Below are 11432 nucleotides of genomic sequence, written 5' to 3' on the forward strand. Positions count from 1 at the left end.
AAAAGTTGTAATTCAGCACTCGCTTTCCACTAGTATTTAAAAATAAATATAATTACATGTAAAATGATTTTAAAAAGTCCCTGACTGGGCTTGAACCACCAACCTCGCCCCCCCTCCTCAGACTTGATACTTACATGGGTTTTTAGGTCGGGTAGAATCTGTGATCTCTGACTCAGTTTGTTTGCTGGCTTTTGCGCAATACACTGTGTTTTCCGGCAACTGGCAACTCGGGGTGTCGAAATACTATTGGGTAAATTGGCAGGGGCCAATTTCTAACATGAAGTTAGATATATATGAATCTGTTATTGATGTATAGGGGAAAGTGGGGTGAGTTGTGCCAGTTTTTACTCAAAGTGACTTTAAAGTGAGGCCATGGCAGTAATGCCTTCAACTTAAGAATGTACATATATTTCAGGATGTGGTGCATCCCTGAGAACAATAACTTTGGATCTGAAATAAATTGTTTCAGAAATATAGCTTTTGGGAAAAAAGTGGTCTTGTGGCACAACTTGCCCCTGGTTCGTGAAGTTGTGCCTTTGGGGAGAATACGTTGGGGTAAATTGTGCCAGTCATTTCTGAAGTAAAATTTTAATTAAAAAACATTTTAATGTTATGAACTGTAATGCTATATGAAAGCAAGACAAATTCAATACAAAATTACTCATTTAAGGTTTATTTAGATATTGTCACCCTATTAAACTGTTGGAATAAGTCATATTTTGTAGTTTTTGGGAAAATACAAAAAACTTAAATACACAATATATGATATTTGTGAATCATTTCAGGCAAAAAGGCTTTGGCAATATGCCTGTTGACATACATAGAACGCTGTCTGTCAATTATGTAACATAAGAATACACCGCATTCCAAATTATTATGCAAGTGACATATCAGTAAGATTTCAGTAGAATAAACAATCAGATTTTAGTTTTTCTAAGAAAATGTTTGTTTGTTTATTTATCCATGTCTTTTTAGATAATTGGTATCAATCTCAGACAAAATAATTTGCCAGATCTATGGAAACCCTACTTAGAGGTTGTTCCACATTATTAAGCAAGTCACAGTTCTCATGCAATATGGGGAGGAAGAAAGATCTTGCTGAAGATGAAAATACCTGTTTGCTGCTCAACACTGCCTTTTTTTTATAGCTGCCCTTTTAATACAATTAATTTTTTTGACAGGAACTTTCATTAATAAGCCTTTATCTGACCGAGTTCTGCTGTGCTCTAAATCACTCACAAATCTTATAATAATTTGATAATCTCCATTCAGTTTTCACACAATATTAGTTGTTTTCATGCCTTTTGCACAACATTGGACAATTTCATGCTTTTCATCTTCAGAAAGTGCGTTTTATAAGTGCATGGCATGATGGGTTTTGGTCTAAAATCAAGAATGTCACATAATTTAACTGCTAAAATGTAAGAGTACAACGTACAATTACAAATTAATAATATGTTGAAAATAATCATAAGTGGGGGTGAGTTGTGCCACTGGCACAACTTAACCCAGGCCCTTTGGCACAAATCACCCTGGACCCACAAGTTTGAAAAACTAGCAAGATCCAGCAGTTAAGAGCTAACATCATGCAAACTGTATAGACTCATTGTGTAGCCTGCTAAAGCACTAAAACATGTGTGAAATGTTTTCAAACTTGTCTATAATTGTTCAGACACTACAATCAAAAAACCTTGATCATAGAAATTTTACTTTGAAAGGGAAAAAAAAAAAAAAAAAAGTTTTTTGAGCTAAAATGTGCTTTCCTCTCATGCCATGTGTCTCTCTTCTTTGGAGGATGAGTAAAATGGATGGCTTTTCAAAATTATGTGGTCACATGACCAATTTCTTCTATGGTTTTCCAGAAACAATGGGTGGAACTACTTCCCCCCTGGCACAAATCACCCCACTCTCCCCTAGTTCATCATAAATCACATTAAGTGTCATCCAACTCTTTGCTGTATGCTTCACTTTTGCCTTTGGAAATTTTGAAAATTAACCGCTCTCGCTCTAGACCAGTGGTTCCCAACCTTTTTTACGCCAAGCTTTTTTTACGCCAAGCTTTTTTCTCACAATTGCGAGTTTTAATGTCACAATTGCGTGATATAAAGTCAGAATTGCGAGATATAAACTCGCAATTGCGTGATTAAAAAGTCACAATTCTGAGATATAATCTCGCAATTTCGTTAAGTCACAATTCTGAGATATAAACTCGCAATTGCGTGATATAAAGTCAGAATTCTGACTTTTTTTTTCTCGCAATTCTCACTTTTTTCTCATAATTGTGAGATATAAACTAACAATTGTGTGAAACTTTATTCCTCCTAGTTCTAACTTTGCTTGCGTTTTCTTTCATTGCGACTGACAATCAGGATTGCTGCTTCATTACCTATTATTCTACATAAAATGGAAGACATCATAAATGATTATTTTCAGCGCAGATTTACCAGTAAAGAAATTTTGATTTTAATGGAGGAGACACTTAACATAAAGATTAGTCTCCGGACATTAGAGAGAACATAATGCAGGAATATGCATAGCATGTTTCCACAGTAACCAATGTACAGCATTTCAAGGAGAAAAAAACCCAGCTTTTACTGCCATCTAGTGGGCTTAATACTAAAACACTACCTATCATGTTTTATCAACACCACTTTGTATGAACTTTGTAACTTTGCAACTCAAGTCTGGTGGCTCCATAAAAGGGGGCATTCAAGGGTAGAATCATGCAATTCTGCAAATTACAGTGGAAGTATTTGGTTAATAAAAGTTGTTTTTAACAGAATGGATACACTAATGAATTTGACAAGTTTTGAGAAAATGTGTTGTGATTACACAATAATAACAATATAATAGTAATAGTAATAATAATAAGAATCAGCTGTGGCGGAGGCGCAATAAAACAGACAAAGCTGAAGTGGCACATTTTATACACCAACAGCTTCAGACATTAGGACGGCAGCATATGGAGGACCAAACCTGCAGAAATTAAAAATGAATAAATTAATAAATAAATGAATGAATAAATATATAAATGAATAAATAAATAAATAAATAGCTAAATAAATGTGATAATAGGAAAATAAATAAATGAATAAACGACTTGATAAAATAAATATGATTCATTTTTAATAAAATTCTTTTTTTCCCCTTTAATTTATTATTTTCTGCTTTTATGTTTTAATTATTTCTCATTTTATTTATTATTTTATTTATTTTTCCATTTATTTTATATTTACTTATTTATTCATTTATTTATTTTTATATTTATTTATTCCAATATGTATTTATTTCCAGATTTATTTATTTTAACATTTATTTATTTCAACTTTTTTTTTATTTATTTTCATATTTATTCTTACATTTCTTTGTCATGTATGATAATTAGGTGGGTTGGGCTTGCTTACCATTGGTTCATCATTGATTGAAGCGCTTGCTCGATTACTCTGGCTTTGTAGTGACAGGTTGTAGCTCTCGCATGTTATTTACTTTATTTTCGCAACAACAAGGGTGACGCCATTGCGTTCGTTTTGTACTTCTGGCTGAGAGGGACCTAAGCTAGTCGCTAGCCGTAATCCTATAGCTGTAACGGTAGATTAAATTAAGCGGTCGGAGTGTTGCGGTGCACTTTACAATTCACACCCACCACCTTAAGACGAGGAGCACCTGGGGCAATGGCTGAAGGCGCTAAACTTGAAGTGTCCACCCAAGCGCCCTTATTTGTGTTCGTACCATTTCATGGACGGGAGGCCGACTGACGAACACCCTTACCCCGAGAAATGACTCGGCTACGATGTTCTATTAAAGAAGTCACGCCGGATGCTGAACAGGTTATCAGATTCAGGTAAGCTAATTTAGCTAGCCATGTGCTTGCTAGCCTAACGTTAGATTTGTGAAGTCCGTTCTATGAATGTGAGATCAGTAACGAGCAGTTAACAAAATACAACGAATCTTGCATTATTACCATTGCCACCTATATATTTCATATGTAAGATAGTACAATGGTACAAATTTACTGTAGTATTATGGTACATTACAGTCTTACAGTAGCTTACATTATTTCTGTAAGTTAGAGATTGCAGATGATAGTAGGCCAGCTAGCTGTCTCTGACCACAACTACACTTCAAAATCACAATTCAATCTGATGCCACCTGCATCTGATATGACAACACAATGCATTGAGCCGGTGCCATTGTACACAACTCTGCTGAGAAACAACCACCTCTGTCAGCTCACAGGGTTGACATTGGATGCGTTTCATTCAGTCGCCGAGCACCTTACCAGTACATACACCAACAGCTTCCAGCTACACACTTGGGATCAGCTCCTGATGATTATTGCAGAGTGACCTTGCTGAAAGGTTTGGTGTTTCAAAATCTGGTGTTGTGATAAATTCATAACTGCAAATTCAGGATTTCTGGAATACCTTCGTCCAGGTGATGAAGTAATTGCAGACAGAGGCTTCACCATTACCGATCTCCTCTATGAAAGGAAGGTGAAACTTGTCATTCCAGCATTTACCAAGAGAGGCATGCAACTCTCCGAAGAAGACACCAACAACACCAGGCACATCGCCAAGTGGATATATGACTGAAAAACTTCAAAATCCTTTCTTACAACAGTTCCAATTAACCTCACCCCTAAAATTGATAACATTTAGAGAATTTGCCCTGTGTAACTTTCTAAGCAACATAATTTTTTATGAAGAGGATGAATAATGTGCGTTCCACGTCTGTCTGTGTATCAGTGTAAATAGTGTATTTTTATAAACCTTTACAATGTGACCAGATGTTATCTTTTGTGAAGTTTTTTTTTTAATGACCAGATGTTAGCTGTCAGTAATTTCTTATAAAACCATATAACGTGAGCTCTTAAAACTAGGAATTAAGTCTTCTGATTAAAATGGGATAAGTCATGTCAAGTTTGCAAATGAATTCCATCTTGGTTTATTGCATATGAAAATTAAATGGTGAAATATTACATGAAGGTCAGCAAAAGGTCTCTAGCTTCCTGATAACAACAAACACTCTTACAACTGATTTTATAAAACTTGTATTAAATTATACATTTTCTAAAACAAATCACAAAGTTATCTCTTGTTTAACAAAACTGATTTAATATAGTTCCAGTCTTCTTCACCTACACCCTCTACATCAGGGGTGTCAAACTCATTTTAGGTTGAGGGCCGAATTGGAAAAAAATAACCATGTGCGGGCCGAATTAATAATAATAATAAAAAAAAAAACCTTAGTGCGCTGCTGATAGTTGCATGAATATCTACATGCTGCTCCATCAACTCCTGACAGTCCCCATAGGTTTCCTCTGGCCACTTCTTCGTATCGTCTACCCACGTTAACAATGACAATATGAGACCATCTGATCGTCGTATAAAGTTTTCTCCGTGCTCCCAATTTAAAACATTTACGGCATTAACGTTATTTGTCATTTTGCTAAAGTTATAGCTAGCTATCAACAATCTTCTAACCAACCATCCACTGAGTGTTTGACTCTAGGCGTCTGACGTCGACCGTTCCAGACTCGATGACGATGATGCTGTGGGGATCACATAAGTAGCTTAAGCTTCGTGTTTTTATTTCTGGAAAATAGTTTAAATATTTCGGCATAACGCGAATAACATTAGGTGAAAATATCTTACAACTCTCCATTTTCTTTGAAAACTGATCTCTATCGCTTAGCTGGCCTGACGATTCTATGCGTGAGCTCTTAACCAATGATGCACTGAAGCTACAGAAGGACTTCACATGTTACACACGGAAAAGTAAAAATAAATGAATCAATAAATAAATAAATCTAAAAATAAATACATGTGGGAATAAATAAATCCAAAAACAAATGAATGCATACATACATAAATCTAAAAATAAATGTAAAAATAATATATAAATATAAAAATAAATTAAAAAATGTTTAAAAATGTAAAAATGTATAAACGCAGAAAATAATAAATTAAGGGGTGAAAAAAAAAAAAATTAATTTAATTAAAAATTAATCATATTTATTTTATCAAGTCATTTATTCATTTATTTTCCTATTATCACATTTATTTACATATTTATCTATTTATTTATTCATTCATTCATTTATTAATTTATTCATTTTTAATTTCTGCAGGTTTGGTCCTCCATAGTTGGATGCGCCAGAATTGTTGGATGTCCGGAATTGTTACAGACAGAGAAACTGTCCGTCAGTTAATTGCGAGAAAAAAAAGTCAGAATTCTGAGATAAAAACCTCGCAATTACTGTTTTTATTTTTTTATTTACTGGCGGAAATGGGCTTCCATAGTTATTAACCCCATGTTATTATTTCTTTAAAGAAGAAACTCAAGATAGATTTAAACCTTCAGAGTTCTTTTTTGCAAACATACTTTGCAGACATTCTTTACAACTTAAAAGTACATCTGCTCAGTAATACAGAACTTAAATAAGCACAAGTCAACCTGCCATACCAAACAAGACCACAGGGAGATACCCAACTGAATTTAAATACTGCGGATCCATTCAAAATTATTAAACGCATATAACATCACTGATCCTCAAACTTCTCCAATACACGCTTGTTCGGCGAGCGTCCGTTATAAACCACTCACAGTACATTAATTTTGACAACGCGAATATATTGAACTGTGTTCATGCAGAAATACGATGTTATAGCGATCAGGGAGTCGAGAGCGCAAATGTGCGGATTGTTTGCGCATAATAACGGACTCGCGAATGCCTTATGAATGACTCCTGTATGTCACTATAATCGTCTTTACCTTCATTACAATCGTCATCCATCAAAACCTTTTTAGCGACACTGGTTTTCTTTTTCCAACTGAAAGAGTTTGCGTTATGAGCCACCGTTCAGTCTGTATTTCACTGCAGCACGATGAGAAACGGCCTGGGCTGAACCGAAACAATCACAGAATACATAGGCTACAAGAGAGGTGGTGCCTTGTTTTAAATGTATTTTTTATTTAATTTATTTTAGCTTTTTTAATGTAACGTATTAATAATTAAATTAATGAATTATATTAATATATTTAAATTCATTTTAAGTTATCTCGCGGCCCACCTAGAGGATCACTGAGGACCTCTAGTGGGCCGAGGCCCACAGGTTGAAAACCACTGCTCTAGACAGACTGAAACAGAATTTAACTCCTGGTTTTGATTGTGCATATTATTGGCTTGCTACTGGGTCAAATTGTCCCACATTAACCGCTTTTCCACTTTTGGGCCAGTGCGAGCCAGGGCTAACAATGTGCCGTGCTATAGGCTAGTAGCCTCGGACCTCAAGCCCCAAGGCCAAAATCAAGTTGCATTTCCACTGTCGGGCCAGTAGCCCAGCAGCACTTCTAATTTATTTATAGTTATTAATTTAGTTATTTATTAATTTGTGTGAGGAGTGCATCAATCATGCTGAATCAAACTGTTTTTTACCATTTCACATAAAAAGAGAACACATAGGCCTACCTATTTGGTTGCACTTGCTTCCATTTATTTACAAGAATGCACAAAATGACTCCATTAAGGCTTTTAAATCCAAAGGCTTACACGTTTAGAAAAATATTGATTAAAAAAATAATGTTTACATCAGCATTCCCTAGTGAAAAAATAGTATACTTAAGCCTATTTATTAGTATGTACTTCATTATAACTAAATGTATTTGTGGCACGCTATAAATTGGTATCCTTAAATCCTTGCTAAATTGGAACAACTAATTTTGTACTAAATGCATTTTAGGTGTCCAAAAACAGTGCTGAAGTTCAACTAAAGTTGTATTAAATATACTTGTTTGTGCTAAAGTGGACCTATTCCAAGTATACTTAAGTACACTTTAAATATACTCTTGTATTTAACCATGGTTCTGATTTAGGTTTAGTACGCTTAACTTTCAAAGGAGCAATAGAATCTAGGATACTGGTACAAGTAGAGTTAAACAAAGAGAGTAACTCTTTAGCACACAAGTCTTCAACACGAGTGCTTTTTTCCAGCACATGCGTTGGCTGTGGTGCATTTGTTTGAATATTTTTTTGTGTGTGTGTTTAATGTTAATGCTGAGTGTACTACGGCTGAAACATCATGGGGAACTGGACAATTTGGATTTGGATTATCCTAATAATTATATGGATTGTTAATGACTGCGCCATTTGGAGTATTCAATCAAATGATGATTTACTTCTTTATGACTCTATCCATTGTTAGTTGAACCCATACTTTCATTCCGGCTGATATAACAGTGTGTATGTGTGTGCGTGTGTGTGTGTGTGTGTGTGTGTGTGTGTGTGTGTGTGTGTGTGTACATCAACTCGCGTTGGTGTACTAATATCAAATTGGCGTACTAATATCACATTACATGGGAGGATTTGTAATCCGGACCTGGAGTTGCTTACCCTGTCCGCCCTGTGCTTTTTATCTTTTCCCAGGGAGCTCTCGACTGTTGTGCTTAGCTGTGTGTATGTTCAACCAAGTGCCGACATTAAGGCAGTGGCTAAGCAGATAGTACACAACACACAGGCTATGCTCAGCAAGTATCCAGACGCACCAGTACTGCTTGCAGTACTACCATCCTTTAATCAATATGTAGATGTACCAACAAATTATTGATTTGTGTTACAGTAATATCCTGGAAGCTTAAAGCTAGAGGTCTTTCATCTTTAGGATTAGTGGATCATAATGTTATCCGTTTACTTCCTGTTACAAACATCGGTTGAAACAATGTAAACCTGTAATGCACAGTGCACCGCAATGGTCGGAGGATGCTATAGCATGCCTCCAAGGCTGCTTTGTGTGTACAGATTGGGAAGTCTTTGAGGGAGAGCTTGATGAGCAGACTGAAGTTATTACTGATTACATTAAATTCTGTATGGATACTTTGATACCAATCAGAAAGACGATCAGAACATATCCAAATTCAAAACCGTGGATCAACCCACAGATGAAATGTCTCTTTCATAAGAAAAAACTTGCCTTTAGGCAGAAGGACTTTGTGGGCCTCAAAATTATAAACCGGGACATTAATGAAATTTTAAAGGCCAAAAAGAACTATACAAATAAACTGGAGCAGGATTTCGCAAATATGAACACCAAACAGGCCTTTCATCGTGTCAGGACTCTCAGTGGACAATCTATCAAACAAACTATTTGTGTATCCGATCCTACTACTTTTGCTGCTAATCTTAATCATTTTGATACCTCTGATTTTTCAGCAGAGTGTAACAGCATTTTGGATTCTTTGCCTTCTCAAGAGTTGGGTTATGAATCCCTCTTAACCAAGCAGGATGTCTATTTCCAGCTCATTAAGTGCAAACTGAATAAGGCTCCTTGCCCGGATGGAATTCCAGGTTGGGTCTTGAAAAACTGCGCCCTGGAATTAACTCCTATTCTTCATTCTCTTTTTCTTTGATCACTCTGTACCTCAACAATACCAGTTATATGGAAAACTTCAACTGCTATTCCTGTTCCCAAAAAAGTCACACCCATCAGAGTTAAATCATTACAGACCTATATCTTTAACCTCGATCATAATGAAATGTTTCGAGAAAATGGTCCAAAACATCATGTTTCCATATGTCTCACCATTTTTGGATCGTCTTCAATTTGCATACAAACAGAAAAGGGGTACTGATGATGCAGTGGCTTGTCTTCGACATTGTCTATTTCAACACCTGGACATCCCTGGAAATTATGCCAGACTTCTTTTCATTGACTTTAATTCTGCCTTTAATTCAATCCAGTGTCATCAGGTAATCAAGAAACTACAACATCTGCAAGTTCCATCACCACTAATACATCGGATTTTTTTTTAATTTTCTTTCTAAAAGACCGCAAGAGGTAAAGGTGGACAATTCATTATCACCCACCATTGTGCTCAATACCGGTGCCCCCCAAGGATGCGTACTTAATCCATTTCTCTATATCCTTTATACAAATGATTGTCAGAGTCCACTTACTCATTATTTTAAATATGCTGATGACACAGCCATCCTTGCACTGCTTAATATCAAGGACAATGATTCTTTTGTGGACTATCAACATTCTATAGCATACTTTACTACATGGTGTGATGATAACTTTCCTCACCTTAATATTTCAAAGACTAAAGAATTGTTTTTTAGCTCTTCCAAAACACAGATCCATCCTTCCAGTATTATCATCAATGGAAAGATGGTTGAAAGGGTGGAGCATTCAGTGGACAGATTTTTGGATATCAAAAAGTGTTTGCTTGTCATAGACAAAAGCAGCTGAAGCATATTGAAATACCAGAGATAAAAACAGAATAGTAATAAACAGCCAGGTAGGTTGTAGACGGCTAGCCATACGCACCAGCGACATCTTGCCCTGAGTTTCATCAAAAAATCAAAACCATTACCAAACACTGTGGTCTGTGTGGGTCTTAACCCCCCAGTATAGTGATGGAGACACTATAATATCAAAAAGACATTAAAAAAGACCCCGATTCAGAGGAGACAGAGGACATTCTGGAGGACTTGGATGAAGGCGAGGACAAAGAAGATGAGGGTACATCCAGTAAACCAGTTTCAATTTTGAGACCAATATGTATTTTTCAAATACCGCCATAGCGGTGCGTAGCTGAAACAGTTGCTATATCTTACCAATGGCCATGAAGAGCACTATATAGAGTGTATAGAGAGTGAACTTCTATTAACTGCATGCCCTTCTTACACTAGTGGTAACAACTTCATAACACAACAATAAATAACTCACAAAACTAACTCTCTTTAATACTGCAAGTAGAGCTATATGATTTCAGTGACGCAGAACACACAGATGAAATCATAGAATCCAGTCACAAATGGAACTTGCTGTATAAAGTGGAACGTTAAAGAATTTGACAATTCTTTTGTTGGATGAATAAATCAAAAGTAGGGCTGTACAATGAATCAGATATCAATACGGACTGGTATCTGTGAATAATAAAGCTCAAAAAGACTTCTTTTGAAATCTGAAGCATTTCATCTACTACTACACATACCACTGAAGCACGCGTGGCACTCGCGATGATTTCAGTGTCTGCCGTCTCCCTATACATGGATACATGAACTTCATCTGCAGAGCTGCTCTTGGAGTCACTTCATGAACATTCACCATTTAATTTGATAAAACTATTGACATTTGTCGTATCATAGAAAGTCAAAGGTCTTCACAACACCCACCTCGTGGGCCAGGTGCAGGTGAAGATCCCTTCAGCCCCAGCGGTTTCGTCACCGGCAGCTGAGAATCCGCAAACCCAGCGCCAACTCTTCCCTACTCTACCACAGGCTCTTGGGGTCAGCCTCTCCTCTGCCCCTCCTGCTCCAGTTTGAAAACTTACTTGCAAAGCTTGCACAGCTTGCGCAAGAAATACGGGCAGACAGTGGAGACTTGGCACAGCCAATACAATGGCATTGTATACTGTCCCTCTGTAGAGGC

The sequence above is a fragment of the Ctenopharyngodon idella genome, chromosome 19, assembly GCF_019924925.1.
Source record: "Ctenopharyngodon idella isolate HZGC_01 chromosome 19, HZGC01, whole genome shotgun sequence".
Taxonomy (NCBI): Eukaryota; Metazoa; Chordata; class Actinopteri; order Cypriniformes; family Xenocyprididae; genus Ctenopharyngodon; species Ctenopharyngodon idella.